At 32.8% G+C, this 27,481-nt stretch overlaps 2 long non-coding RNA genes across 2 annotated transcripts in view; one reads left to right on the top strand and one right to left on the bottom strand.

Annotated features, from left to right (window-relative positions):
- The window catches only part of LOC123561806 (uncharacterized), a 56,077-nt gene extending 29,136 nt beyond the window's left edge, over positions 1 to 26,941 (top strand). Inside the window, exons 3-4 of the long non-coding RNA XR_006688531.2 lie at positions 9,935 to 10,022; positions 25,794 to 26,941. This is a non-coding gene — a long non-coding RNA (uncharacterized LOC123561806). The remainder of the gene's footprint in view (positions 1 to 9,934; positions 10,023 to 25,793) is intronic.
- LOC123561807 (uncharacterized) lies at positions 3,845 to 4,812 on the bottom strand. The gene is made up of 2 exons (XR_006688532.2): positions 4,455 to 4,812; positions 3,845 to 4,315 (listed from the first exon to the last, which is right to left on the bottom strand). It is a non-coding gene; the product is annotated as an uncharacterized LOC123561807 (long non-coding RNA).
- Positions 26,942 to 27,481: the final 540 nt, after the last annotated feature.

Below are 27,481 nucleotides of genomic sequence, written 5' to 3'. Positions count from 1 at the left end.
ATCACTTTTACTGGGAGAGTATGCTGACGGAAGCCATGGCCAAAGCTAGGCAGGCTCAAATTATGTCCTCGTTGAAACTGGATACATTGAACTATAAATCATGCACAGGCACGTGTGTAGTGGCGTTTATGGGCATTTTTTTAATATTCTTAGTGACCGCGTTGTTAATGATATCATCATTGTTTATAAACATGCTTGCAGAAATTCTTACGTCATCTTCAAATGACGTGCCATTCAAAAGTCGTCTGCTCTTGTAGTGTTTCTATCACGGAAGGGCGGTGCGTCCTATTCCTGTACCAGAGCTGTTATCATATTGAGATTAGGGGTGTGAAGGCGTTCCATAATTGAGAAAAACATGATAAATCTATAATTCGAGCTGAAACCAATGTAAACTGTCCCTTTGATGTTGAAATAGTATCTATTCTGCACCCTATTATACGTATCTGGTTTATCGGGTATCCCAAATAGAAAGTACAGAAAAATGTGCAGGTTTTGTTTGCATGTTAGAGTATCAGAGAATTTGCACTGAAGTGTCAAATTTGATAAACAAAATGCTTATTTGTAATTGGGATTGGATCAATTTACACTTTGGCGGAAGGAAAAAAAGCTGAGTTTGCGAAAACTTAACTTCCAGAACTCTGGTATTTTGATACATGCGTTTTATAAAAGATATCTTTCCTTCCGCGTATCTTATTTTGTCACTTATATTTTCCTTGTTAGCTATTTTGTTCGAGATTATTGTATCATTTCCACACCAGCTTCTGCATGATTTATTCGAAAGAATAGAAGTAACATATGGCAGTGCGTTCGATCAGTTCCAGATCTTCAAATTGCCGCAGATTAGCGGACACAAAATCAGGCTGCCTCAAACATGGTCGAACATTAATCTAAGATTTCTTGCAAGATATAATTGCAGCAGTTACTGGAGTTTCAACATACATCATCGAAAATGGAGGAATTTTCCCCCTGAACAATCTTGAACTTCTTTAAAGTGCTAAGGAAAGATTCTCCAAATTTCCGAAAAAGATACTATCGGCAATTTTGTTTCATTTTATTACCTTCCAATAGCTATCATCCTTATTTCAGATAAATTGTCCCTATTAGGTAGCTGTTTGGATACAATTTTGGCGATATCTTTAGAATCTTAAATATAATTTGAGTTCAAGTTAAAGAACCTCGGCCGTGGATTTTCAAATATTGTGTAGATTGTCGATGCCCATTCATCATTCAGATGTGATTTTTACCTAAAAATGTAAATGTAGCTGACTGAACGAGTTTTTCGTGTAGGTTAATATATATTTTCTATGTTATCATAAGCTATTACTATTAACATATAATGATAACGTAGTTTGTGTGTTAAGAAATGAGTTTTGTAAATGGAAGTACCCTATTTGTGATCAAGCAAAAAAATATACATTTACCCCCATGTAACAGACATTAGCATGAAAACACGCGGAGCATTTATTTGAGATATCGCTATAGAAAAAGCGTTCCCAGTTTGATCGTTCAAATAAAAATATGGAAATAGTTATAAAACATATTATCAAGCTGCGTGGGTTTTTTAGCGTTACAAATATTTTGATATATTAGTCAATTTATGAAATATCTTTTAAGGTACAGGACTATGATAAGATTTTTGTCGGAAAGAAGTCAAAACAAATTTATTATCGGAAATAACACGCACGTGCGTTTATGTTACTGGAGGAAAGAAATCGTCATTTTATTTTATGTATTGCATTCCCAGGCACTGAGACCATTCTGTAATGCAAAAATACCGCAGAACAAAGTATTTGCAAAAATAGAGTATTCTAACACCTCTTTTGGCTAAAGTATTTCACTGATTTTCTCAATGAAAAATTTGAATCGAAAATGCTTACATGTACACGTCATAAATCAACAGACATTTGTTTTACCGGCAAAGCGAAACGTATCGCGTTTTGTTTCAAGTCAGTCGGTGAGAAATAAATGATATTTTAGCTTGATTAAATGCTTAAGTATTAGCCACTTAACACAAATATATCCGCCTCAAATAACGGGCAATAAATAAAAAGAGCCCCGTTTTATTTATTGATACCATGTTCCTTATATGACTCTTAACTGCCAATAAAAAGCTACAAAACTCTTGAAAATTGACACATTATATGGCTTTGGTTGTAAAAACGCAAAGTTAATATTAGACAAAATCATACTGAAAATTACAACGCCATAAAATGTTCATAAACGAATCATGAATCGGCTTGTTCCGCCAGTTCCTCTAGATTTACTGTCGATAAATCTTTAGAGGATCGGTGAGAAAATCTTTAAAGGGAGGTAACTTTTTCGGTATCTTCTTCCAATCAAAACAGCGAGCCCATTTTATGCATATAAATACATGTAGGACTTTTTTTTCTTTTTTTTTTTTTTTTTTTGATTTCTGGATATATTGTTCATTTCATGGACCTTAATGGTTGAGTGATATAGGTCACTGGCTTTCAATCACTTACCCCGAACCGGTGGGTTCGAGTCCTGACTCATTTGAGGGAGCCATCTAAATGGCTTGCAGAAAGTCATTTGTTCTACCCAGGTATGTCTGAAAACATATCAAAGGGACAGGCACCTAGGGTCTTTCTCCACTACAAAAATACTTTTAAGTTTTCATTTGACCTGAATTGTGTCTGCGGGACTTAAAGCCCTCGAAAAAGAAAAAAGAAAGTCTTTTTGTTAGGCAAGAACTTCTTGCCATTTGTTAACGTGCGGCTTCTGCGTTTAGAAAACAAAACTTTTATTCTGTCGAAAGGAATAGATTGTGGCTTTCAAATATCTTTTCACGATAAACATGCTTTCAGAGAATTTTAGCATTTTAGAAGTATGTTTCACGTTAATTAATCTTTCTGACTTTTCCACCTTTTTATGGAAATATGTTATTATTTTGACAATCCTGTCGAGCAACAGACAAAATACCCAAACTATTTACATAATGACAGTGTATACAATTGATAAGTTGTTTTTACCTGCATTCTATCGTATTACAATACCCATGAAAACGTAGACAACGTGCGTAAGAAGGTTTTACCTCCCAGTGAGAATTATATTTCTATCTTTTTTAAATGATGTTTTGACTGTTTTTTGATGTCATGACAAATAACTGATTTGTAGGTATTCAGATAATAACAAAAGCCCCGAATAATGATAGGTGTCTCTCCATACCCGTACTAAATTATGAGTAAATTTAGAAAATTATATAATCGACAGTCGGGTAAGAGGCACTAATAAATTTTCTGCTTTAAACGCATGAAGCGTAAGTTACTGATGGCGCCGCGATATGACAGTTGGCTGACCTTCGAAATGCAGCTGGTATGCTTGTAAGTAACTTACTTTTCACCCTTTCACCCTGATTATACCATAACACTGATCGCTTCAAGGACATAGAACAAACAAAACACAGGGCACATAGCACACGTTTCCAAATACACGTCAACCGTTTTTCTCAACCTTTTCGTCTGGCGCTGCACAACTTGCCAAAGCTACTTCTAAATAGAATCTAGACTACTTACCTCCCTTCGATATAATGCTCATAAAATATACCAACAGTTTTAGCAGAAAAGTGTTCCAAAATCATGCTCAACTGGATCAAAAATGCGCGTAAGATGTTCTATATATGAATCACCTTATTAGATGTGTAATATAAATCTCAAAGGCTGTTTTAGAAGGAACCTGCTGTTTAAAAATGTAAGCAAGATGTAAAGCTTTCATAACCAAACAATAAATCTGATTTACTGTCGTCTCAGTTGATCCTATTAGATCGGTATCAGAGAAGTTTTCAGTAACACACTGATTGTGGGATAAAAAAAAATTTAAAAGCATACAGTGTTCAAAAGTTCATATTTTTCTCTTTTCTTGTGTGTGAAAATTGTATTTTTATTTCAATATGAAAGCTTAACGTTAGCGTATTAATCTGTACGCTATGCGAAAACTGTGTTCGAAGTAGAGATTTTGACCGTATGTTGCGTATTTTAATGAAATGCATTGACAATATCCATGTAGTTGAAATTCTAGTTTAGGAACGACAGTGGGTCCAGGCACTTGGCACATTTTCTTATAATAATAATATCTTAATAATCAGATTTCTTTTCTGTTAAATAAAAGTGTGCAAAGTTTCAAGTTTTAACCATGTGTTTTTCTTCTTGCCTTTTGCAACAAGACAGTGGCATGTCTACCTCCTCTTGGCAACGCCAAGCGTCCTGCTTCCGGTTTCGGTTTACGTTGTCTTTGGCTTTCCGAAGGTTTTGAATTTTCAGTTCCTTGCTTTTGTTCAACAAAGTCTTGGTTTCCGAATCTGAAAATATAACCATTTTCGATCAATCTGATTTTATCATCTAATTCCTCGAATATACCATTACACTTATTAACATTTGTGTACTATTACAAATATGTACAAAATGTGCATACTCTTGTTCATTTATTTATTTTCTTACATAATATTTTCATTATCAATTTCATTTTCAAAATCATTTTACTAAAAGAACACTTATTTTCCTCAATGAACGGAATTTCTTTCTTTTTTTTCTGCCAAAACATGCTTATTATGCAAGAAGATGCGACACGCCCATCTCAATAAAGTCATTGTCTATATTTCCTTTTTACGGAGAATTTACCCTCTAGCCTACGAAGGATCATTTCTAACTCCATGCGGTTATACCGCGACCTCTTTTGGAGGGCAAATCAAGATATCCATAAGATATCTTATCTCAATCGCCTAAACAGACATATCATTTGTACTCCTTTTGTGCAGATTTTGCTCCTTTGTGCATATTTTTCTCTTTGGATCTGTAAGTTAGCTCTTCCATAGAAATGCCTATCTTGTCCCGTCAATGACATTTTTCAATATTTTGATCAGATTAGACAATGCTTTAGTTCTGTGGTAGTCTTTAGTGGGTATTCATTTTAACTGGTGAAAAGGTTTATCATTGAAATATGACATATGACCCTGTGACCCAAAGACATGCGCATTGTGCATCCGTCACAAAAAATTAGGGATTTCCGATAATTATGTATCATTTACCCAGATCCTGTCATGCTGGAGCAAGAATTTGGTATGGCGCGGATTCTTTTTCTTTTCAAAATTAAGCGTGTTTTGTTACATTTGTCGCCATTTCTTCACTTTCATTTTTATCTTATTAGAGCTATATTTATATGTTACATTTATTCCTACTCATGGAATATTAGTCAATATGAGGTTGCTTCCTATCCGCAGTACGTGGATGAAAATGAGGGTGTGTCAAAAACAGGGGATCCAAATTAGTTTTACCGTTGAACCTGGCCCAAAATATGTATACAACACAGTAATATTTAAGGTATTAGAGCACTAATAGTAATGTTTACAAAATTGCCTTTGCTTGGTATATTCTGAAAGGTAACCGTATTTTGCACTATTTTGCAATTTTTTAAACAACTTTTACCGTGCCGTTTTTTATAAATTTTGTATAACTTACGGTATCTCCTCAAGCTCAAGTAGAGACAAATTTCAAAGTGATAGCCACTATCCAAAACGTTTGTAGAGAACTCATTTTATCATTAATTTTAATAAAAGAAACATCAAACTATTAGTAAACAATTATAAAACACAAAATAAAAATGTCAATCTCATTTTTTCTATGGTGCCTCAAGTAAACGGAGTTAATGAGACAGAATTCATACTTCAACATTGAAAAAATAAGGTCGAATGCTGTGTTTCTGTTTTGAATTTTGCTTACTCCATTTAAAAATAACCTTAGGGCAGAGGTAAAACCTACTAAATTTCTTCCACAATATATGATCTAAAAGTGAAAGCAAAATAGAGAACTTTCACCGCATGTAACTCAATATTCTGTTTACCCCTTCTGTTTAAGTAGTAAATTCACTTTAAACACCAAGAAATCACTTATAAGATTCATCTTTTTCCATTTTTGTACAAGTAATCAATAGTAAGTCTTGAAAGAAGTAAAAACTTACTAGAAAAAAAGGAAAATAAGGGGAAAAAAATTGGTCTCAGTAGGGCTTGAACCTACGCCCCCCTAAGAATTGCAGTAAAAGTAGGTTTATGGTAGGAATTGAATACTCTTCAAAAAGGAGGTTCTCTATTAGTGATCTAATACCTTAAGAATGTTCGAGACATATAAATGGACAAAAAACGTCGGAATGTAATTCCTGGTTTCAATTACGAATTCTTTGAAAATGCTGTTGCAATCCGGTCGATAGCTCTGCTTTTTTTTTTCGTACCCAGTGCCCTTCGTACTGCATTGCTTTTCGTCCCAATTTTGACCTGTGTAAATAAGCGTACAGAACCAATTCATTTTGACTGTCAGATTTTACACACAAACAATAGCGGACTATTCTATGATTACACACCGGTTCGTGATGTATGTAATAATCCTTGAATCAACACATGTTGAAATAGATTAACTATAAACTTGTCATCAAGTAGAAAATGTTACTGCAAAAAGACGCTTTGAAACGCGGGCTTAGGTATTGAACCGGAAACTCATTAAGACAAGGCATGTAATTCAATTTAACACGTTTGCATTATTTAAAATGTGTGAATTGACAATTCCACTTTATAATCACCTGTCAGTAGATATATGATAAAGGTATTTCGGTGCTAGAAATATGCATTTATTTCTATTTTTTATACTTCATACTTTTTTTTCTCGTATTACTTGAGGCTGAGTCTCAATACATCATATAATTAGTAATATTTTAATTTTTGCAGTATTTTGAATTTCCGTGCTTTCAGTTTGAATGTGCTTTACATTTTATAAGAAAATAGTTCACTTATGCAACTATATGCATACTTAATGCATAAATACATTAAATATCAAAGTAGTAGCATAAATCGATGCATAAATGCGTGATATATTAGTGAAATAGCATAACTTGAGTTTGCATACTTTATGCATCGTTATGTGATAGCATAAATTGAATCTGCATACTTCATATAAAAATATTTGATACATCAGTGTAGTAGCATATATCAAATTTGCTGTGTTTACTGAATATATAATATATCAGTGTAGTAGCATAAATTGAATTTGTACATTTTATGCATAGATATTATAATATATTAATGTAGAAGCTTAGACTGAGTTTGCTTTTTTTACGCACGAATATAATTATGATATATTACTTTGTAGTAGCATAAACTGAATGCTCATACTTCATGCACAGATACACTATAAATCAGTGCAGTAGCATAAATTGAATTTGCATGCTTCGTGCATAAATATATTATATTTATTTTTATAATATCATTGTCATAAAATGAGTATAGTCATTAACAGGTATAGATTTTTGCATATATTAAGTATGCAGAAATTACATTTGTCTGCGATAGACTACGCTTCTCATTCGTAAGTAATTTATCGTAGTACTCAAACTTAAGTAACTGAATATCATGACCAGCTTTTGATCATATAATGGTTTTAAATTTCTGATGTCATGTAATAAAACACTTATTGAATGCCTTGCCGGTCAATAATCAGTCGGTCTCGGTCAACAGTTTTGACTACTGACCGGCAAGCCATGCAGTAAGTGTTTATTATTGTGGTTATTGCTTTGTATATGTTAATAATGTCACATGCTCCAAATGAGTCATGACTTTCAAATAAAACCTTAAATCCTTAAACAATGTTTTTAAAACTGTTTCTCGTGCACAATATATAGACTTTTCTAAAATAAACCTGACTTGCAAGACTGCTCCTTTTCAAAACAAAATATTATAACATGGAGCGGCTACATGAGAAGCAAAGCTATGAAGAGAAAATATTCTTATTTACGAGAAATAATGTATTAACATGAGGTGTTAAGTATGAAATATATTATACCAAGTATAAAGCTAAATCTTCTATTTAACCTTTTGATTTAGAACTAGAACAGTTAATTCACAATTAGAAATTCATTTTTGATGTATTCAATTTCATACCTGATTTATTAAGTCGTAAATAATATGTGCGATTTTAAGATACTATTTTAACCAAAACTAGATGTTAACACGTTATGCACGGCTTCATGTAATATTCCACTGCGCTGTCGGATGTAATGGAATAAATTAAGATTTTTAGATCTTAAATATTCTTTACATTTTGCTGTTCCGTTTAATTTTATGACGTTATTATATTGTGGAAAAATAGTCCCTGACGCATGTGTCAAACTTTCAAAAGTTTGACAATATTTAAAAGCGCTTTCTTGACATATTGTTTATGAAATCATCCTAAATAATTCAGAATGATTTAGCATTCTTTCCTCCTTTGAAGAAACGACCATTTTTGTATATCTAACTTTCAATCTTTTAGATACCCACTTGCGGAACCTTTAAAGGGTGACCCATAAATATGAATTTGAGCAATATATTGCGTAAATCATACTTTAATTTGATTGGCTCACAGAGGACACATTAATTTCTCAGATCTTTTTGCATATGTTTTACAAATTTTCCAGATAGTTATATTAAGGATGATGTATTAAATGATGTATAAGTCCAGAAAAGAACTGGAACAAAAATACAAAAAGGGAGATAATTCAGATACCATTATTAAACCGTACAGTAAAACCTTTACAAAATAACATTACTCGAACATTATTTGAGCCGTGCCATGGGAAAACCAACATAGTGGCTTTGCGACCAGCATGGATCCAGACCAGCCTACGCATCCGAGCAGTCTGGTCATGATACATGCTGTTCGCTAACGGTTTCTTTAATTGCAATAGACTTTGAAAGCGAACAGCATGGATCCTGACCAGACTGCACGGATGCGCAGGCTGGTCTGGATCCATGCTGGTCGCAAAGCCACTATGTTGGTTTTCTCATGGCACGGCTCATTTAATTTGTTGTACAAGGGTTAATACTTTGGAGAGGTTGATTTTTCTAATCAGTCACTTTAGTTGAAAAGAATCTTTTCATTAAATGCACTTGTATGTTTAGAGATAACATAAACTCAGGTTGCACAGTATTATGTTTCAAGAAAGAATTTCTGAAATGGTGTTGTTGTTGCTACTGCTGCTGCTGCTGCTGCAGCTCCCGTTGTTGTTATTATTATAATGATAATTTTTATAGATATCTTTATCATTGTTTTTGTTGCTGTTATTGTTGATGGTATTGTTGTTTCTCGAAGCCCATGGTACCATTACTTGAACCTGTAAATGAATCAAATAGTCATATATCATAATTATTCACATAGAAATTGGGAAAATTGAGGAAATGTTACAACATTCATCTGACTCTCATTTGTAACAAACTCAATGAATAGTGTGTGCATGTAGTAAAATTATTTTCTAAATTTAGTGAGGAAAGCTACATGCAGTAACGTTTTCTGCACTATACATTTTACATTGTTGCTATGTCTTAAGGTAAAATCAGTCAGTGTATTAATATTAACATTTAGAACAATTTTGTACTTGACATGATGACACATGTTTTTCTCTCTTTATAATGGAATTTGTTACATTTTAGGTTCAAACAGAAATGGCGAACAGGCCTTGTATTCTTCAGCATTTAAGGTTAAAGACTAAAAAATATTAAAAATTATTCATGTCCTATGTTTGTAAAAAATGAAATTTTTGTTTTTGGAGTCCTGACTGAACTGTAGAAACCAACAAGAGAACCAAATTTAAAACGAAAGCTTTCACTTAAAAGATATGTCACCCCCTCAACGTTAGTTTTTAATACCATACTTCAAATTGGCATATAAATAAATCGACTTTATTATATGTGTGGCAGCAGTATGAATGGCAGTACTACTTTAAATAGAAGATTTAGGGAATAAGATTTAATTCACATAGCCCTACTGAAGATGCACTGTGAACAACTACCTTAAAACATGACGTAGGTTGATATGGGCAAAGGACATTGTATTGCTTTCATACATACATTTTTATTAAGTATTTATCAATTATATTGATTTTGTTTTTCTTTTCTTTTCAGAAATTACACAGATAAACTACGTCGAGAGGAAATGTATAAATCAAAAGCAGATGCGTATTCTCCAATTCTAGAAGTCATTAAAAGAAAGGTTTGTTTGAAAAAAAAAATACATTTATTTGGTTTGATCTATTTAAACTGGTTAAGAAACTCTTTGATGTACTTGTAAAACTGCTTTAGCATCGGAAACGCATTAATTATATCTAAAGTGAAGTTTTGTGTCCGTTTAAAAGTTCACATTGAATTGGATAAAAAATTCAAACAATAGGACACTATTGACCAAAATTAAGCATAAACCGATTCAATCCGATCAAAGAAATGCCTTTTAAAATTGCTAAAAGTGTGCCTTTGCCGGGTAGAGTTTAGAATGCTATAGATGTCAGTGGATTTGAAATTTACGATTTTTCACGTTTGAATTCTGACAAGAAAATATTAATTTTAGCCAATGATTACCGGGCCATAAACTTGTTGGTTACATGGCTTAGACAGATCTTATGTAAGTTATCTTCGTAAATAGGCGGCCTTAAGCCATAAAGGTTTCTTAATGGCCATTAAGGCCGGCCGCTTGTATAACAGGCCACGCACGTCTAAATTAGAGGTACATAACCCATTAACTATAAACTAGAATAGATTTTTGAAAGACAAAGACCGGCTGATGATCTGCTTCCGTTGGTCAAAGTCGTTGCCAGAGGCTGGGAAAATGTTGGATAAAAATTTCAAAAAGGCCTAAAACATTTATATGGCTTTATTTAGACAATTAGGACATAGTAAAGTGTATGACCGTGGTTCTTTGCTGTCTCTTTTTTGACAGACAGGCCTAATAATTTGGGTTCAATTTACTTCATGGGGGTAGTTATTAATGCTCAATTAGGTATCAATTGGAACACCTCGGTGAAATTTATCCTATGAAGAGGTGTGACGACCATTTTGTCGTAAGGGGATTAGTGGGTCCAGGAGGCTGGGAGAAGCGGAAATCAGATAAAAGGGGCTAATTGGGCGAACTTAATGCATTACTTGTACCTTTAACCACAACTTGTTCTTTTTTCATGTGTGAGGTTAGAGTAATTCTCCAAGCAAAATTCCTTAAATAGACGTACATTATTTGAAGTTAAATTGAGTTTCGAATCATGGAAAAGATAAAAACCGTCACAAATTTTGCTAACTATTTCTATGATCTAAATTATTTTTGGAAGATTTTATAAATAGGTCAAATATATCAGCCAATTTGCGATATGAAAATCAAGTTTTTTTAGGTGTTATCTGAGTTTTCCCTTTAAAGAAGAAGACATACTGTTTTTGTCGTTTTTCCATCTGCTTTCGTTTTCCTACACCTATTTTAGCCGATCGAGGTTTGATTAAACTTGGTAGGAAAATCAGTACCAGGTTTAGTTTGGCATACTATCAGGCTGTTCTGTTTTAACTGAATTTAGTTACAGAGCCTAGAGTTTTCTCGTCTCCGACTTGTTCTTAATACTTAATCAGATTTACTTCAATTTAATGAATCATTATTAGACATATAATTGTCCGTATTGTTGAAAAGTTCTGGTTAATTGAATCATTAGACAGTTATGGGACAGTTTGCGTATGTTTTAATAAGATTTTCTTCAGACTTTAACCCAATGTAAGGTCAAGGTAAAATGTTTTTTCAAATGTTCCGACTGACTTGTATTTAGCGAAGTTACATGTTTTAGAATTTCATTTTATATACATATTCCATTTCCGGATTATTACTACAAAGTCTGTTATCAGATTCAATTCGAAGTTGACAAGATAAATAATTGTAAGCTATAACAGTCATATGGTCAAGTTGGCCCATTTTGTTTTAGGGTACAGAATAGTCATTATTTTGTTTCCGCACGACTCCCCCAATATTCTTCATTATACTGAAGTTTTTAGAAGCTCAGTCAGTGTCATATTTTGACGAACAGTTTTGTCAAAAGTCCAAAATTTCTATGACAACATCTGATATTTCTAATGTGACAAGTAATATTTCTTTGACAATGTCTAACAATCTCACTCTGTCCCTCTGGTCAGATCGCTCCGTGTCTGTACTAGCAGAGGATGAATTTCGCGACCTGTGTGGCTGCGTTTGCTGTATGTAAGGCGCTTTGAACGTATTTATCATGAAAAGGGCGCTATATAAATCTTGTACGATAATAATAATAATATAATAATAATATTTCTATGGCAACGTCAATCATTTCTATAGTGACATCTAATATCCCTATGGCAACGTGTAAATCGAAAGTGTCTACGTCCCTGTAAAGGGTTAGTCAGTAACGGAATATAGATAGTAATATTTCTATGGCAACGTCTAATATTTCTATGACAACATCTAATACATGCATTTCTATGGCGACGTCTAATATTTCTATGACAACGTCTGATATTTCTATGACAACATCTAATATTTCTGTCACAGCGTGTAACTTTTATGTAGCAAAATGTAATATTTCTATAGCAACGTTATATATATCTAAAAGTAACATCTAATATGTATGGAAGAGTCTTATATTTCTATAGCAACGTCATGTATTTCTAAGGCAAGAACATCTAATATTTCTGAAACCACGTCAGCTTGGCAACGTCTAATATTATAGCAACGTCTGCCGTTACTATTACAATGTTAAATATTTCTTCATCGGCGTCTTATATTTATACATGGCAACTTGTAATACTAGTATTTCTCTTGCAATATGTTATGTTTCTGTCGCAAAGATTTTCTTTCTACAAAATCTTTTACTTCTATAGCAGCGGTCTATACTTTTATAGCAACATATATACTTTTAATCTGGACAACTTTTGCTATCTACGTAAATCATATACTTTACGTCTGTTTTGAAAAATAAAAACAAACTTCAAGAGATGCCACCTGGAATAATTATCTGCTAAAAACTTTGTTTTGAACCTGTATTTTACTACTTTCATTGTCTTTTAAATGTGTTGTTGTTGTTGTCGCCGCAGCTAGCGCTGCTTTTTTGCAGATGTTGTTGTCAGTATATTGTTGCTGCAACTTTTGCTACTACTGTTGTTGTTATTGTTTTATAAGTATTGCTGCTAATAATACATTGTTGTTGCAGCTTGTAATGTGGATTTTGTAACTGTTGTTTTTGTGGTTGTTGCTGCAATTATGGTTGTTCTGTTTGTTGTTACTCTTGTTGTTCCCGTCTCATGACTGTTGTAGCTGCTTCTCCGCTTGTTGTTGCCCTTGTTTCTAAATATGAATGGTATAGTCTCTTCTACTGCGATTATAGCCGGCTATAATATTTGTTGCAACTGTTATGCATGGTGTTTGTGTTTTTAGTTTGGTTTCTATTGCTGTTGTTTTACTGATGTTGTTTATTTGAGCCGCGCCATGAGAAAACCAACATAGTACATTTGCGACCAGCATGGATCCGGACCAGCCTGCGCATCAGTAACAAGTTTTCATGGATTCTGCACCAGTGCAGTGCTGTCCTCCATAAGGAAATGACAACTTGAAGACATGAATTATACGTTGGGAACAAATGACTTCAGACACAATGTTTTCTGTCAAATCGTCGCAGAGGGATCGAACCCGCGGCCTCTCGCTTCTTGTCTTACCGACGGCAAACCGGGCGAGGCAGCTTTTACTTCTTAAGGTTGACAGTTGCTACTTTTGTTACTATAGTATTTTAAATGATTTTCATGAATGCACTGAAGGAAAATATGTCGAAAAATTATTGGTGTCATAACACTTATTCAATTATGAACACGATTGTTAAGCATATGGTGTTAAGAAATTGCTTTTCTTGAATTCAGTTTCCACATATATTATATTACATCTTGGTGAACTAAAGAATTATGTTATTTCTATACAGTTGTATTGTACATAACGGTTTCTAAATAGAAAGCATAGCTATACAGTTCTTCGCAGAAACTTAACTGAAGTGTAATATTGAAAAATTGGGTAAAAACAGTTTAGTTTAATACTTGTTACCTCCCTTAGACTGTATATTGTTTCATGACGAATGGGCCAGTAAATGTGTCATAAAACTGCGTTTAACTGGTTAAACTCATTAATCTATTGCAGTTTTAACATTTACATTTTCGACAAATTAGAAATTAGTGACATTAATATTGGTGCTTACTTATTTTTTCTTCCATCAATTTACATTGTTGGTTGTTCAATTTTTAAGGTGTTCTGACCGCATATCTAAAAGAAAGTGTTTGTTTTTTAGAAACTGGATCTTTAGGGATACGTGTCTAGGACATCAACAGCTGACGTTCAGTGATTTGCAGGCCTGATTTGGCTTCTTACGACATGCACGAAGCCTGAAGCTTGGGGAAACATTGGTGGTCGCGAGTCCGGGAGGCGAAAGTTTTCACTGACACAGTAACAGAAGAGAATGCATCTAAAGCCATTCGTCCGAAGCCTGGTATATATATAGATAAAAAAAATGCTACAGTGCTTTTTAGAGAATATTCAGGAGCACCATATGTCACTTATTGATAAGTGAAACACTACAAATATATAAACCGGCAAAAACACCACCCAAAAACTATCATCAGTCCATTCTGGAAAAAAAAGAATATGGACAATCAGAAAACACCGCCATACCTTGAAAATACTTTTTTCATCATGTTCATCATCGAAATTGTGTCCATTCGCTTAATCGTCATCCGCATCGTCGTTTCCAATATAGTTACGATCCTGTCATCATCATCATCATCATCATCATCATCATCATCACAACCATCATCATCATCAGCAGCAGCAGCACTAAGTAGCATTTCCAAATCATAATCATCATCATTCACCGTCACTCTTATAGAGGAAAAATATTAAAGGCATTAGAGCATTTTCTTTGAGGCATAACATTTGACACCTATTATCACCCCTGGAAAGGTTTGGGGTTATTTCATAGAGGGGCCCAGTGGGAATAGTCGCATTGATACCGTATAAAACTCTAGGCCGTAACATAAACATGACCCTACGAATCACCTCGCACCAGAAATATTCGAGACAGAGGAGTAGGCCCCGCAGAAATGTCGTAAACAACTCTAACTTGTCTCCAGTAGCTATTTGTATCCGTGTTTGAGGGTTCCCAGAGACCGTGCACAGCTGCTGCTTATGATTATGTTAGAAATAGGATAAAGAACATAAATCTAGTTTTCTTAAGTTTAGGTTAAACAGACACATTTGTTGGTTTTGTGCGTTTCCGTCCGCGGCCAATTTGACTTTCAAACCTCAATATAGTTTTCTTTTCCTCCGTTTAGAGATTATGTGTGAAAGAAGCGAACTAAAAAAATTAAAACGGAATGGGATGCTTTTTTTTCCATATGGAAACTATGCTACAGTTTTTTTTGTGTATGTATGGGTTGATGTATACAAGTGATTGACATATATATTTTTATCGTTTAGTCATTCACCACACATAAAACGAACAGTGTCACGATTGTCATGGCTGTCATTTTGGCGGACATTTTTCGTTGGAAAAATTGATCTAACAATATTTTAGCGGAAAGAAGCGGCGAAGATTTGTGAGTGTAAACTTGAATCGTTGAAAAACTTGGCCCCGAAGAACCAAATGGTACTTTTTTAGCCTTGGCTGCCTCCTGGCTATAGGGTGTGAAAATTCCTCAACACAAGTACCTTGGAAAACGCAGCCATTTCAACATATGGTACACTTTAAATATTTCTTCAATCTGATTGAAGTCTCCGTATTGTGTTCATTAGCAGGAATTTAAATTGGGCCGTAAATCAATATACACCAGAAATTAAAATGAAAACACGTCTTTCAAAAATAATCGAAACTGTTGGAGCTAACTTTAATGGTTTTCTCTTTATTGCTGTTAAAGAGTCCCTTTAGAGGGTGAGAACAAATTAATCTTTTTAAACTTTGCCAGCATACTTTTATTTTCAGAATTGGGTTATGTTAATATACGGGACAAGTTAGCCCGATTTCTTTTTTCTTTTTTTTTTCTTCCTAAACAACACCATTTTCCCTGCTCGATTTCGCAAAGGCGGACAAAATTTTCCTGTTATTTTTGTTTCATAATAACTTCGAAGTTGAAAAAGAAATATCGATACAATTTGAAAATAACAATTTATAAGTATAGTATTCATTAAAACATAGTTATTTAAGAATAAGTATAATGTTTGAAAAAAAATGGAGAGGGATGAGTGTCCGTGATTTTGTCCGTGCAGGTGAAGTTGAGCATGGGAGAGGGGTTGAGGTATTTTATCCAGGGGAGGGATTGTGCCCTTGTAAGGATTGTTTCTGTTGAATTCGTCTCGTTAAGAACAAAACGACAGGTATTTGTTTTTGCTAAAATGTATTTTTATTAATATGATTTATATACACACAAGAAAAAATATTGTTAATTTATACAGTCATTGACAGTAACAGTAAAAATAAATTATTCACAAAACTTTTTTTATTATTCAAACAAAAATATATTGATTCTATCTTACAATGTATAAAAAAAGATCAGTACACAGTCGAAAAAGATTAAAACAAAAAATGATGTCAAAATATTTTTTCAAACAGTTAGAGAATGAATGAATGAATGAATAAATGAATGATAAAAAGATAAAACAAATGAATGAATGGATGTAATAATATCTAACATTAACGGTGATTTCTTTCAAACGAAATTATCATATTATAAGTAGTATCTATTAAATGACATAATTAAATTATTGTTCTTACTGACAGTATTTCAGACGATCATCTTCTATCCTTAGCAAACTTTTCTCATCTTAAAACTTTCAGTACATATTTTATTTCATCTGTATTATCCAGTTTCGTTAGAGAAATAAAAACTGTTATTAAATTTATTTTATCACGTATCTTTTCATAAATTTGTATATTACTGCATTAATTCATACTTCATTTATGACTTTTTATTACTTTTTATTACTGTTTTGAAAGAACATCGCCATAATATTGTATTATTAGCATTTGTGCGATTATCAAAAGTTAAAATAAAGACAAATTCGTGTAATTACCAATGAAAAAAGCACGCTTAATTAACCCTTAGTCTGCTGGCGGCAGATGATTCTGCCTTTGCGACCAGTGCAGACCAAGATCAGCCTGCACATCCGTGCAGTCTGATCATGGTCTGCACTGTTCGCTATTCAGTCAGTAAATTTTCAGTGAAAACCCCTTTGAATAATAAGTGGTTCTGTCCAAATTGAAAGATGGACCAGTCCATTATAGAAATATAGCAGGATAAGGGTTAATTAACGAAACATTTACAATCTGTCTTTGTTCAGCATTCTACATGTTTATTCTGATATCTGTATAATGAACAAAACTGAAGTATAATCTATCGATGGGATATGATGTAGTATAAAAAAAACAATATTGTATGAGTTTATCACGTGACCATTTAATTATAATATTTAAATTTGTTTTATGTAACGAGATACTGTATATGTATAAGTTACTGAAATAATATTCTGTTCTGTTCTGTTCTGTTCTGTTCTGATATCCAATAAGGCGATATTTACCTCTGATATCACATATTTTATTTCATCAGAACAGAACAGAAGTTATTTATCAAAGTAACATTTTCAGATCAAATATTGATTACGGTACACATGCAAGTAATTTGTATTTTTATATCTTATTCGCCGTAAGGACAACCCAAAAAACAATTAAAAATGACATTCATTTGATGTGGATATTTTACAGTTTTGACCTCTGGAAATAAGTTTATTTATAGAACATGTAACACAAATTATAAAATGAAAAGTAAGCATTTCTCTTTCTTTCATATCAATATTTTTGAGTATGTTATTACCGTTTATAAGAGATTATTAAGTTAAAGGATATTTAAAAAAACTGATTGAAATATATAAAAGAAAAATCTAGAAGCGAATAATAACATGCAATGCGCGTGGCTTTTTTTTTTCATCTTTGAATTTCATTTTGCCGTCATATTTTATATATAGATAATTTGACTCTAATAAATTGATTAAACAGTAGAGATAATATTACTTTCATCATATTATTACGTATAGATCAATTCCAAGTTTTAACAAATATATTAAATCACTATTTTATATTTAATTTAATTTTAGTTAATTTTGAAGACAGAGCTATTGCTATATTATATATATATTTGTATTCATTTGTGACTTCATGTAAATATTGTATGATTACTTGCAAGTTAAAAAGTGACTTATAGGCCCATTGGGCCGGGTGTATTTTGTATGTATTTCTATGACCTAGTTTTGTAAAATTATTTACACATGTCACTATAATAAATAATTTACTTACTTACTTATTTTTAAATGCACTAAACAAACCATTCTGAAGGTCTATTCCTCCGATTGTTTTTATACATTAATGAAAGATTTTATTGCACGATAATTTATGCATTTAGTTACACGTTATAGTGACGGTTTGGCTAAAAAAAAGCATGGGGTTTATATATTGATTAATTATTTCACGTAACAAAAGAATAGTAATTCTTTAATTGTAAAATTAATTATTCACATAAATCTGTATATGCAGTGTGACATGAGATTTACCAAAGTTTATTTTATTTTTCAAAATAAACACTGCATGTCTTTTTACAAGGAACTCAAAGTTGTTAAAAATGCATGCTGAAAAAATATGATACAATTGGTATCACGAAATATATGAAAACAACCCATATTTTCATTTTTTTATCATTAATTTCATACAGGCGGCGGTTATTACAGAAGATCAATTTAATTTTGTTCGTATCTTTTTGATATCAATGGTGTTAACAGGTACATTTCATATGAATCTTTATACATGACAGTAATTTTAAGGTGCAGGAACAACATTTGCATTTAAAACTCATTTGACACTCTCAATTTTGAACGTCCCACACTCCCCGGCTGTTTGAAAAACACATCTACCTCACAAAATTCACATTACTTCGCACAGAAAATGTATTTTTTACTCTTTCCCCTACCTCGACACCGCGGCTAAAAACATATGTTTTCCTCTTTGATATAATGTGTTTTTAAATCAACATGAAAATCTTAATTGCGAATATTTGCCTTTGAAACACACGGTAGTTTTAAGTTAACACAGGTGGCCAGAAAGATGTGATCTTGAACTTACTATGCTCACAGTCAAAATTGTTCGAGATTCTTTCTTAATAATTTACATTTATCATCTAGACTGCCTCGATACCGCCATGCAAAAACATCAGAGTTTAATAAATAGTTTTTAAACGCATCCATCTTACTCATTTTTTATTTTTATTTTTTATAAGGTCATTCGGTTCAAATTTCTCACAAAAGTTTTCAGTCGATAGAATGAATGCGCCAACAGACGTTATAGTGTTTAGGCTTACATCCTCTGTTTCGTGGGTTGCTTTAGCTTGAACAGAAAAGTCTTGCCTGCAAAATTCTTTGTTTTAAAAGTAATAAATGTTTAAGAATTCTGTTGAAAATAATGCCGACTTGACACATCAGTCAAATATTTGACTCCAATCGTTTTTTATTATCTCTTTTTAATCATTTTGCATTTTTACTTATAGTTAATTTGGTAGAACATGTTGGAATACAAATAAGTAATAGTATTAAGGTAGTGAAGCCGAAATGACAATGGTAATTGCCTTGTGATTACGTATTCTCGTTAATTTAGTTAAGGTGGCATTCTTCGGACCTTTTCCGTAAAAGCCAAAAAATGCCGAAATCGCGTACGGGGATTACGTAATTTTCCGATTGTCATGGCGGACCCACTACCTTAACTCAAAAGGAATTATAGATTTTCGTGAATGACAAGGTATCTTCATAGAACAATTGAATATTGTATTTTCTCTTGTGTTCCGACTTTATAGATTATTTTGCGGTTGGAATACAGAAAAAAGCACTTGCATCGAATTCGATATTGAAAATACGAATATCTTGATTAGCATTAAATATAAATGTAAATCAAACTTTATGAAATAAACAAAATTACGCGAAAGCCAGTAAATATGAATAAAAATACATATGAATGTTGATTTTTAGCGTATCATTCCCGTCTCTCATTTCCAAACATTTTTTATACTTTATATTCATGCAAATAAGTTTATACATTCATCAAATACAATTTGTAAATGATTTTTCAGTAATTTTCGTTTTTCACCAAAATAAGTTGGAACGAACCGCTTCAAAATGGATGAATGTTCATTTTCTTTTTCATGAAGGAAATTTCGAAATGACAGCTTGAAGCTAACCTTGCCAAGATTTTTTTTTTTTTTACAATTTCTATGGATTTTACTGAATTTCAGCGAATTCATAATTATTTTAAGAAACTTTATTAATTAAATAGTGATAATTTCTTTCTAAATGCTACTTTTACTCACTTCCTGTTTTTTCCCCACATATTTGCGTGCGTGCATCTCATAATATTTAAGTCCGTTAAAGGTCGTTCCTAGTGATTTGCGTGTTAATAAACTTAGATACAAACAAACAAACTTGCGTGTAACGATTTGACCGCTAAAATATCAAAAGCCGCATTGACAAAAGAATTACGTTATAAAATCTTTATAGATGAAGTCAGAAGAGTCCAAGGACAGCTTCAATCATTTTATATTGTACAAATGAGATAGTTTTGTATGCATTTTCCGCTTTCAATTATAATGCACTTATGCGAAATTATTGTTCCTTGCGTATATGGTTGTCCAGAAATATTGGAAACTGCATATAATATATTATAAATGAATTAAAAAAGACATCAAAGAAAATGTTACTTTTTATATAAAAAAACCCCATGTAAACCGTGCAATTGTTATATTACAAATTCCTCATTTATTTTGAAGTCAAAGCATACGGAAAAGAAAAACTTAATATATTAATCTTTTTTTTTCATTCATTCCTTTTTAGATATTTTCTTCCATTTCATGCGGCGGTTCTGGAACCATATCTTGATTTGCCTTTCTGTGAGACAGAGCGCATGCGCAATCTCAACCCTCCTTCTTCTAGTCAAGTACCTACTGAAATGGAATTCTTTCTCAAGCTCTAGGGTTTGAAACCGGCTGTACGTCTGCCGTCCCCGTCGTCGGCTCGCTTCTGAAATAGACCAGTACAAATACTCGAAAAATAAAGTTAAGTGTTTAACTTATTCATTTCAACATGTGTTCTGCGACTCTCAAGTTGTTTTTTAAATATATATTTTCAGAAAAATTGCATGGTCGGAATATTTCTTAAAATATGAAAATAAAATTCAAAATATAACAGCAAAAAAGATAATTCCTGTAAATGCATGTATCATGAAAATTTATGATAGTAGGTTGCAAAATATAACTCTTTTAAATAAATAAATAAATAAATAAAACTATTTCAAAAATAATAATTAAAGATTAAAAGAAAGAAAGGCAGATTCATTACAGCCGTCATACTGCAAGGCGGTATTTGTTAATGAAACCTTCATACTTCGCTACAGTCAAGATATTGTCTGTGAAAAATAATAAAAAGGTAGTACAAGACCAAGACGAAACCATACAGGCATGTATTTATATTAAAATATGAAAGTCGGGATAAATATACTTAAAACAAAACAACATTCGCATTGCTTGTTCATTCATAATTCAGCGATTTAAGTGTTTCGCAACCTTACAATCCTTACACAAATATACACAAAACGAGAAGTGTCATTCCCAAACTAACACGTTTACATCTTGAATGTGTCGGAATTTTGTAACATATCCCAGTCATAAAACACTTTCACGAACCGTGCCAAAGACTACATACTATATTCACAACATTCAAAACTCCACGAACGAAAACAAAACTTGCATACACATACTATATCCTGCCGCATAGAAACAAAAACAAAACTAAACTAAAAATTCTAACTAGACATCATGAGTTTTATACCATCACTTCTAAACATTAATTTGAAATATTGGCTCATAAAAATTTCTCCCCCAAGCCGTGTCCACCAATATATCTAATGTTGTGTTTTATTGGGAGACTAGCCGTAAAATTCATATCCCCGACAACTTGTGAGGTTTTATGTTTCTTTATTGCTAAGTTAATGACAGATTAGGCATCTTATATTCATTTTTGATTTCCTTGCAGGGTCTTCTATTGGTTAAGTTTTGTTAGTTGTATCATTAAACTTGGTAATTTACAAATAAATGTTTTCCTTTTAGTACAGTTTTGACAAGAATTATGGCGTATTTTATCCACGCGCGAATGGCTCTAAACAAATGATGTCGACATTTTGTGCAGTAATATATTATGCTGTTTAAATGTTAAAGGTCTTAAATTACAAATCGTCTTTCAAACTTGTTTTTTTCCGGGAGCTTTAGAAGATAAAACACGGAAACGTACTAACGAAACGCGAAACGGGCAACAGTATGGAAATAGAAATAACGAAACGGTTTTAAAGCAGACCGGAATCAAATTTATGCTTAAAAGCTTCTCATAGATTTAGCAAATTTATTGTTATACCACTGAAAAGCTGTATTGTTTATAATTAGCTAAATCTGTTCCATCATCAGCATTATCATCGTCATTTTCCACGATTTCTAATTACAACTGACGGCATACACAATTATGATTAAAATCGAACTCAGTTTGCAATGAATACATATTGAACATTGCGCTTTTGTACAATTTATTATCAATAACGAAAAATGTAAACAAATATGCACTACTTTTTTCCGACGTGCAGTAATAGATACCGTGACTGGATCAATATTTAGCTCCGCCTACTCTCGTAAATCATTACGCCGGAGAGTAAGATACATGCGCGGTAGTGACATTGATCGATGGGTTTATACTTTCAAACATTGTACAGGTTTTCGCCCTTCGATACGCGTTCTATCTGCCAATTGTATTCCGAAAATGCATTAATCTCAGCTCACACATGTTTACAAGCAGGAATGTGCGTGTTACAGTTCATGTCGAATATTTTGTTGTTTTTTAGCTGTCGCATAAATGTGTAGCTCGCCGGCCAGACTTGTGGTGTATTCATATCCGTTGAATAAAGGGTTTTTTTTTTGTTACCAGCAAACGCATGTTCATGTTGATACTAGATGTCTATTCATTGTTCCATTCAATCATTTAATTTCGGGTTTTAAAATTTGCTTCATTAAAACTTATTCATTTTGAAATTTTTCAACCATGCAGGATGCTTTTTTTTTGTTTCGCAGTCTGCAGTAACTTTCCCCAAAATAGACTTGTTTCCGACTTCTTTTTAAAACTCAGTTGGAGCATTGAATTGATTGTAAAGATAAATTCACGTCGTCCTTTCCAAATCTTAATTGCTTAGTTCTAGCTTGTATAATTTGATTTCATGGTAACATGTAATCGTTAATATTGTTAATTTATATGATATATATTTACATACCAGTATAATATGACCTCATCCACGGATATAAAGGGAAGGAATCAGAATCTTCTGTTTCATCATCGGACACTCCTCCGTCTAACGCCGGCACGGGCTCCTCCTGACCGCAGGGACCAATAACACCACCCATAGAATTTGTTTTTGTTGATCTCCTATCACTGTTGATAGAATAATGACTGTCTGGGGGTATGTTGTTGACTTTGAAAATGTCTAAAAGTCTTTCAGGAGTGAAAACGTTGTCTTGGAAGTTGTCGCAACGTTGCTTTCGGAAACACTCCCGCTCCTGGTAAAACGTTTCTGGCATAAAAATAAGGAAGTTTTCAGGAGACTTTTTATCATGTAATGAGGAATTTCTAATGTTATTCTTAAGTTGGGTCGAATAATTCAAATGCTCTTCAAATTTCTGATGACTAGTCGTCAATGTTTCTAAATGCCTAACTCCTGTATCTTGGCTATTCATTTGTACGCTGAAATCTTGCGCATTCACCGGAACGGGATGTAAACAGTTCGGCGAATTAATATTCATAATGGCGGACAAAACTAATTCAAACAATCTCGAAGTTTTGAATGGGGCTTCTGGCAAATTGTAAAGATCAAAAGTCTTGCCGCTGCCTTTAATAGAGTCGTAAATCCTTCAAAATCAAGCACCTCTTCAATTTGCCTGAAAAGAAACAGAAAATTTACGTGAGTGTCAAATGAAACACGATTTCACAATTTTACATATGAATGAAACCCATTTTCAATTGCAAGTAGCCATACTACAGGGGAGTATAATGATGAAAGGTCTATTAGAGACCCCACAAAATGCTTTAAATATTGGAATTTGTTTTCCGTTTATAGTGTTTCGATTTTTTTATCCCATTTGTGTCTGTATTCAAACCTTAGGTTTTTACCGCAGGGGAGAAAACTTCTCAAATCATTAGTTTTTGTAAAATTAATTCCCCTTCCTTCCACAAACAAAACAAAACAAAACAGTAATAACAACAGTACCAAGGCCAAGGATGTCGAATATGATTTTTTTTTAATCTTATGTAAACTGAAAGAAACTGTTAACTAGTTGGCAGGCGAACTAATTCTATCATCAATGTGTAGTGAAAATGTATGCATGTAAGTTTATAAATATGTTTGTGTCATAAGGGTATATTATCTAACAGAACAAATAATCAAGCACAAATTAAATTTAGGCCGCTTTTGTTATTAGGAACACTAAATAAATGACGCACGTACATAAATATGATATCAAAATTGAAAAATATGGTACATAATCTAAATATATCTTAATATTAAAACATCATTTAAATTTCTTATTTCAATATTATTGTGTGTGATACAGGATGAGAATTCCTTTTTGTCTTTGGCGGAAACGTTTTCTTCAGCAAAATGCCGTTTCATTGCAAAAATAGTATAATTAACCATATTTCAGAATGACTTAATAAGATCTTAATAGTATATTTTCTTTAATTAATGGTACAAATATCATTATAACTGAAACAACAGCTATTTCATATATGGACTTTTGACGCCAATATCTATTAAATTAAAACGCGCAAATAGTATGGATTCTGTGTTGCATATTACCTCATGAATGGGAAATAACTCAAATAACTGAATGATAGATATTTTCATACCAACTTTTGAAGAATGAAGTATCCCCTATCGACAACGTATAACATTAAGATTTAAATACTTTGATAAACTGTTTAGAGTGTCTTTTCTTCGCAGGAACTTTAACAAATTTATATTTTAAAAAATCTTGAGTATACTTGATAAAAAATGTAAAATCTACTTATAATAAATTCAAAAATTGCATTCGCTTGAAATACAGATCTTTCAGATTTGCTTTTTTTCTAGAATTACGAGTCACAGTATGTTATAACTTAAGATTAGTATCTACAATATCACCTCGTAGAAATACAGTCTATTTTGCATCGGTAAAACTGTTCGATCTCAACATAAAGATCTTAACATGATGAAAGGTGTTCTAATAACAGAATTGTTGTTGCTTTCACACACAACACAAGTCTGACTTGATATTTCTTGGCTCTGATTATCTTGACCTGAAAAAAAGATCGATATACAGGACTCAGGAGACGCTGAAAATAACTTTTTCACACAGGCATTATGTTTTGAGAAGAAAAGGGAAATAATTATACAAAATTTGAATATCCTCAGGAGTTATCTCCTATGAACAAAACATAGTATACGAGGAGTAAGCGGAACGTATAGTGAAAATGCGATACTAAATTGTGTATAATGTTGCAAGTAACATTCGTCGGAATGATAGTTTCTTCATTTACATTCCCGGCACCTATCCGTCAGCCGATCACTTTCCCCAATCCATTCCAGTAAGTCTATAAATCTCCATCCCTCCCCCAAAATCTCAAACTATCCCACTCTGTGCACGCAAGTTTGTGACATACTCGGGTCAGATATTTTTAACGACAGTCTAACGTATACAAGAAAATGGCACGGTTACACTCGCCAGATCTGCTTGCAGTAATCTATTACGTTACAGTATTCAGATATTATTAAAGCAAATTCAGTGAAATCTTTACATATATTTTCAGGTGCAAATCACAGAGCCAAAACGGATATATGGACTTATTACAGAAACCATGTTTTAATGGTGGCAACTTTGGTTCCGGGGTTACGTAACTGAGTTTGGAGACCAACTTCAAAACGCAAGCTTGTCATTGGTCAGTTTAAGGAATTTTCTGAGAAGCAACCAATTAAATGCTCGTATTTGCAACGTTTTTGTCTGGAACGACTTTCTCGAAATCTTTTAGCTACCATGGACTCTGTCAGGAAATAGAAACCATAATAAATTGAAATCATCGGATTTAATATCACCATTACAAGTGGTCCTTAGCTTTTAAGTATAAAGGTGGAGCCATTTAAAAATGTACCGCAGACAGTAGCTTTATACAAAAATGTACATTCCCTGGCTGGAAACACAACAAAAGAAGAAATTCGAGCCTGTGATTTCCCTACACATTATAGATGTAAAGCATTTGACACCGGATGGACCAAGAGAGAAAAAGTGTTGAGGTTGTCAGAAAGACTGCTGTCCTTGGAGAAATCGTTATCATATTTCTGTTATTTTCATATAAAAAGAATATTTTACATGAAATGTATGTAATATCAATAAAATTTGAAAACTATAACATCTCCCCTAGAGATATTGCAAAGTTGCTGGAACCAGCACCGCCATTGATATGTAATGGAATTTTTGATTCACGAAGTGTTGATTCAATTCTCATTTTGTCGGTTTTAGCTTCCCAGATGTTGCGTTTTGTCAATCGATTGTCTCTTGTTTAGACGTGATGACAACGATAAGTGATTATTCTTTTGATTCGTATTTTTTTAATATTCATGTATTCCCTTAAGGAAGGCATGGTGATGATAAAATTACATGGTTGAGCAGTGCCTTGACAAGATTGTCTATTGAAACTAATACTAAAGTATCATAAATCTATCAACATCATTTTTGATCTTACCGATATGAAGAAAATTCGTAGAGTCTTTTCAAGCAAGACAGAGAAAAAATTAAAACTGATCAAATAATGCGATAAAATGTTATGACTGTGCAAAACTGTGTTGTAATGCGAGTATCGGCAGATTAGAGTATGAATTTAAAATTCTTGAATATGTATTGCATTAAAGCTATTAATGATTATGCAATGACACAATAAATGAAGCATATTGCTCTACCATATGCATGAATATGTTGTATTTTTAAAACAAAATTTCCTCTTTTTATCCAGTCAAAACTATCTCAAATCATAAAAATCGTGAACGATATTTGGCGTTGAATAAGTTGATTTGTCCGAACTATGCATTAAAAACAGCCTAAAAGTAACAACGATTTCTTGCCGGAAAGGTTATCCGAGTTTATGGATCTATACGAAACTACCTACACGTTTACCAACATTATACACCCCAATGTATAAAGTGGGTCTTTATTTCAACTTCAAGGAAAAAAATGTCAACGATTTTGAAAAAGATTATTTTTTCCCATTCCAGAAACAAAACCAAAAAACTTCAACGTAAGGGAGGTAAATATGTTTTGTCACATCAACTCTATCTTCAGAATAAAATGTTATAAGAAAATACTAAAAAACGCAGCATTTTTGCTAAACAAAAACAAAGCTTTTCTGACCTAGTGTTAAGTGTTTCATCCTGTGTGATATTTTTTCTGAATCACGAGCAGACGAAAAAGGCACCTACATGAGAAAGTACAGAAAAAAATCGCAAA

The sequence above is a fragment of the Mercenaria mercenaria genome, chromosome 10, assembly GCF_021730395.1.
Source record: "Mercenaria mercenaria strain notata chromosome 10, MADL_Memer_1, whole genome shotgun sequence".
In the NCBI taxonomy this organism is placed as follows: domain Eukaryota; kingdom Metazoa; phylum Mollusca; class Bivalvia; order Venerida; family Veneridae; genus Mercenaria; species Mercenaria mercenaria.
The sequence above is the reverse complement of the archived record's forward strand: the minus strand, read 5'-3'. Positions and strand labels throughout refer to the sequence as shown.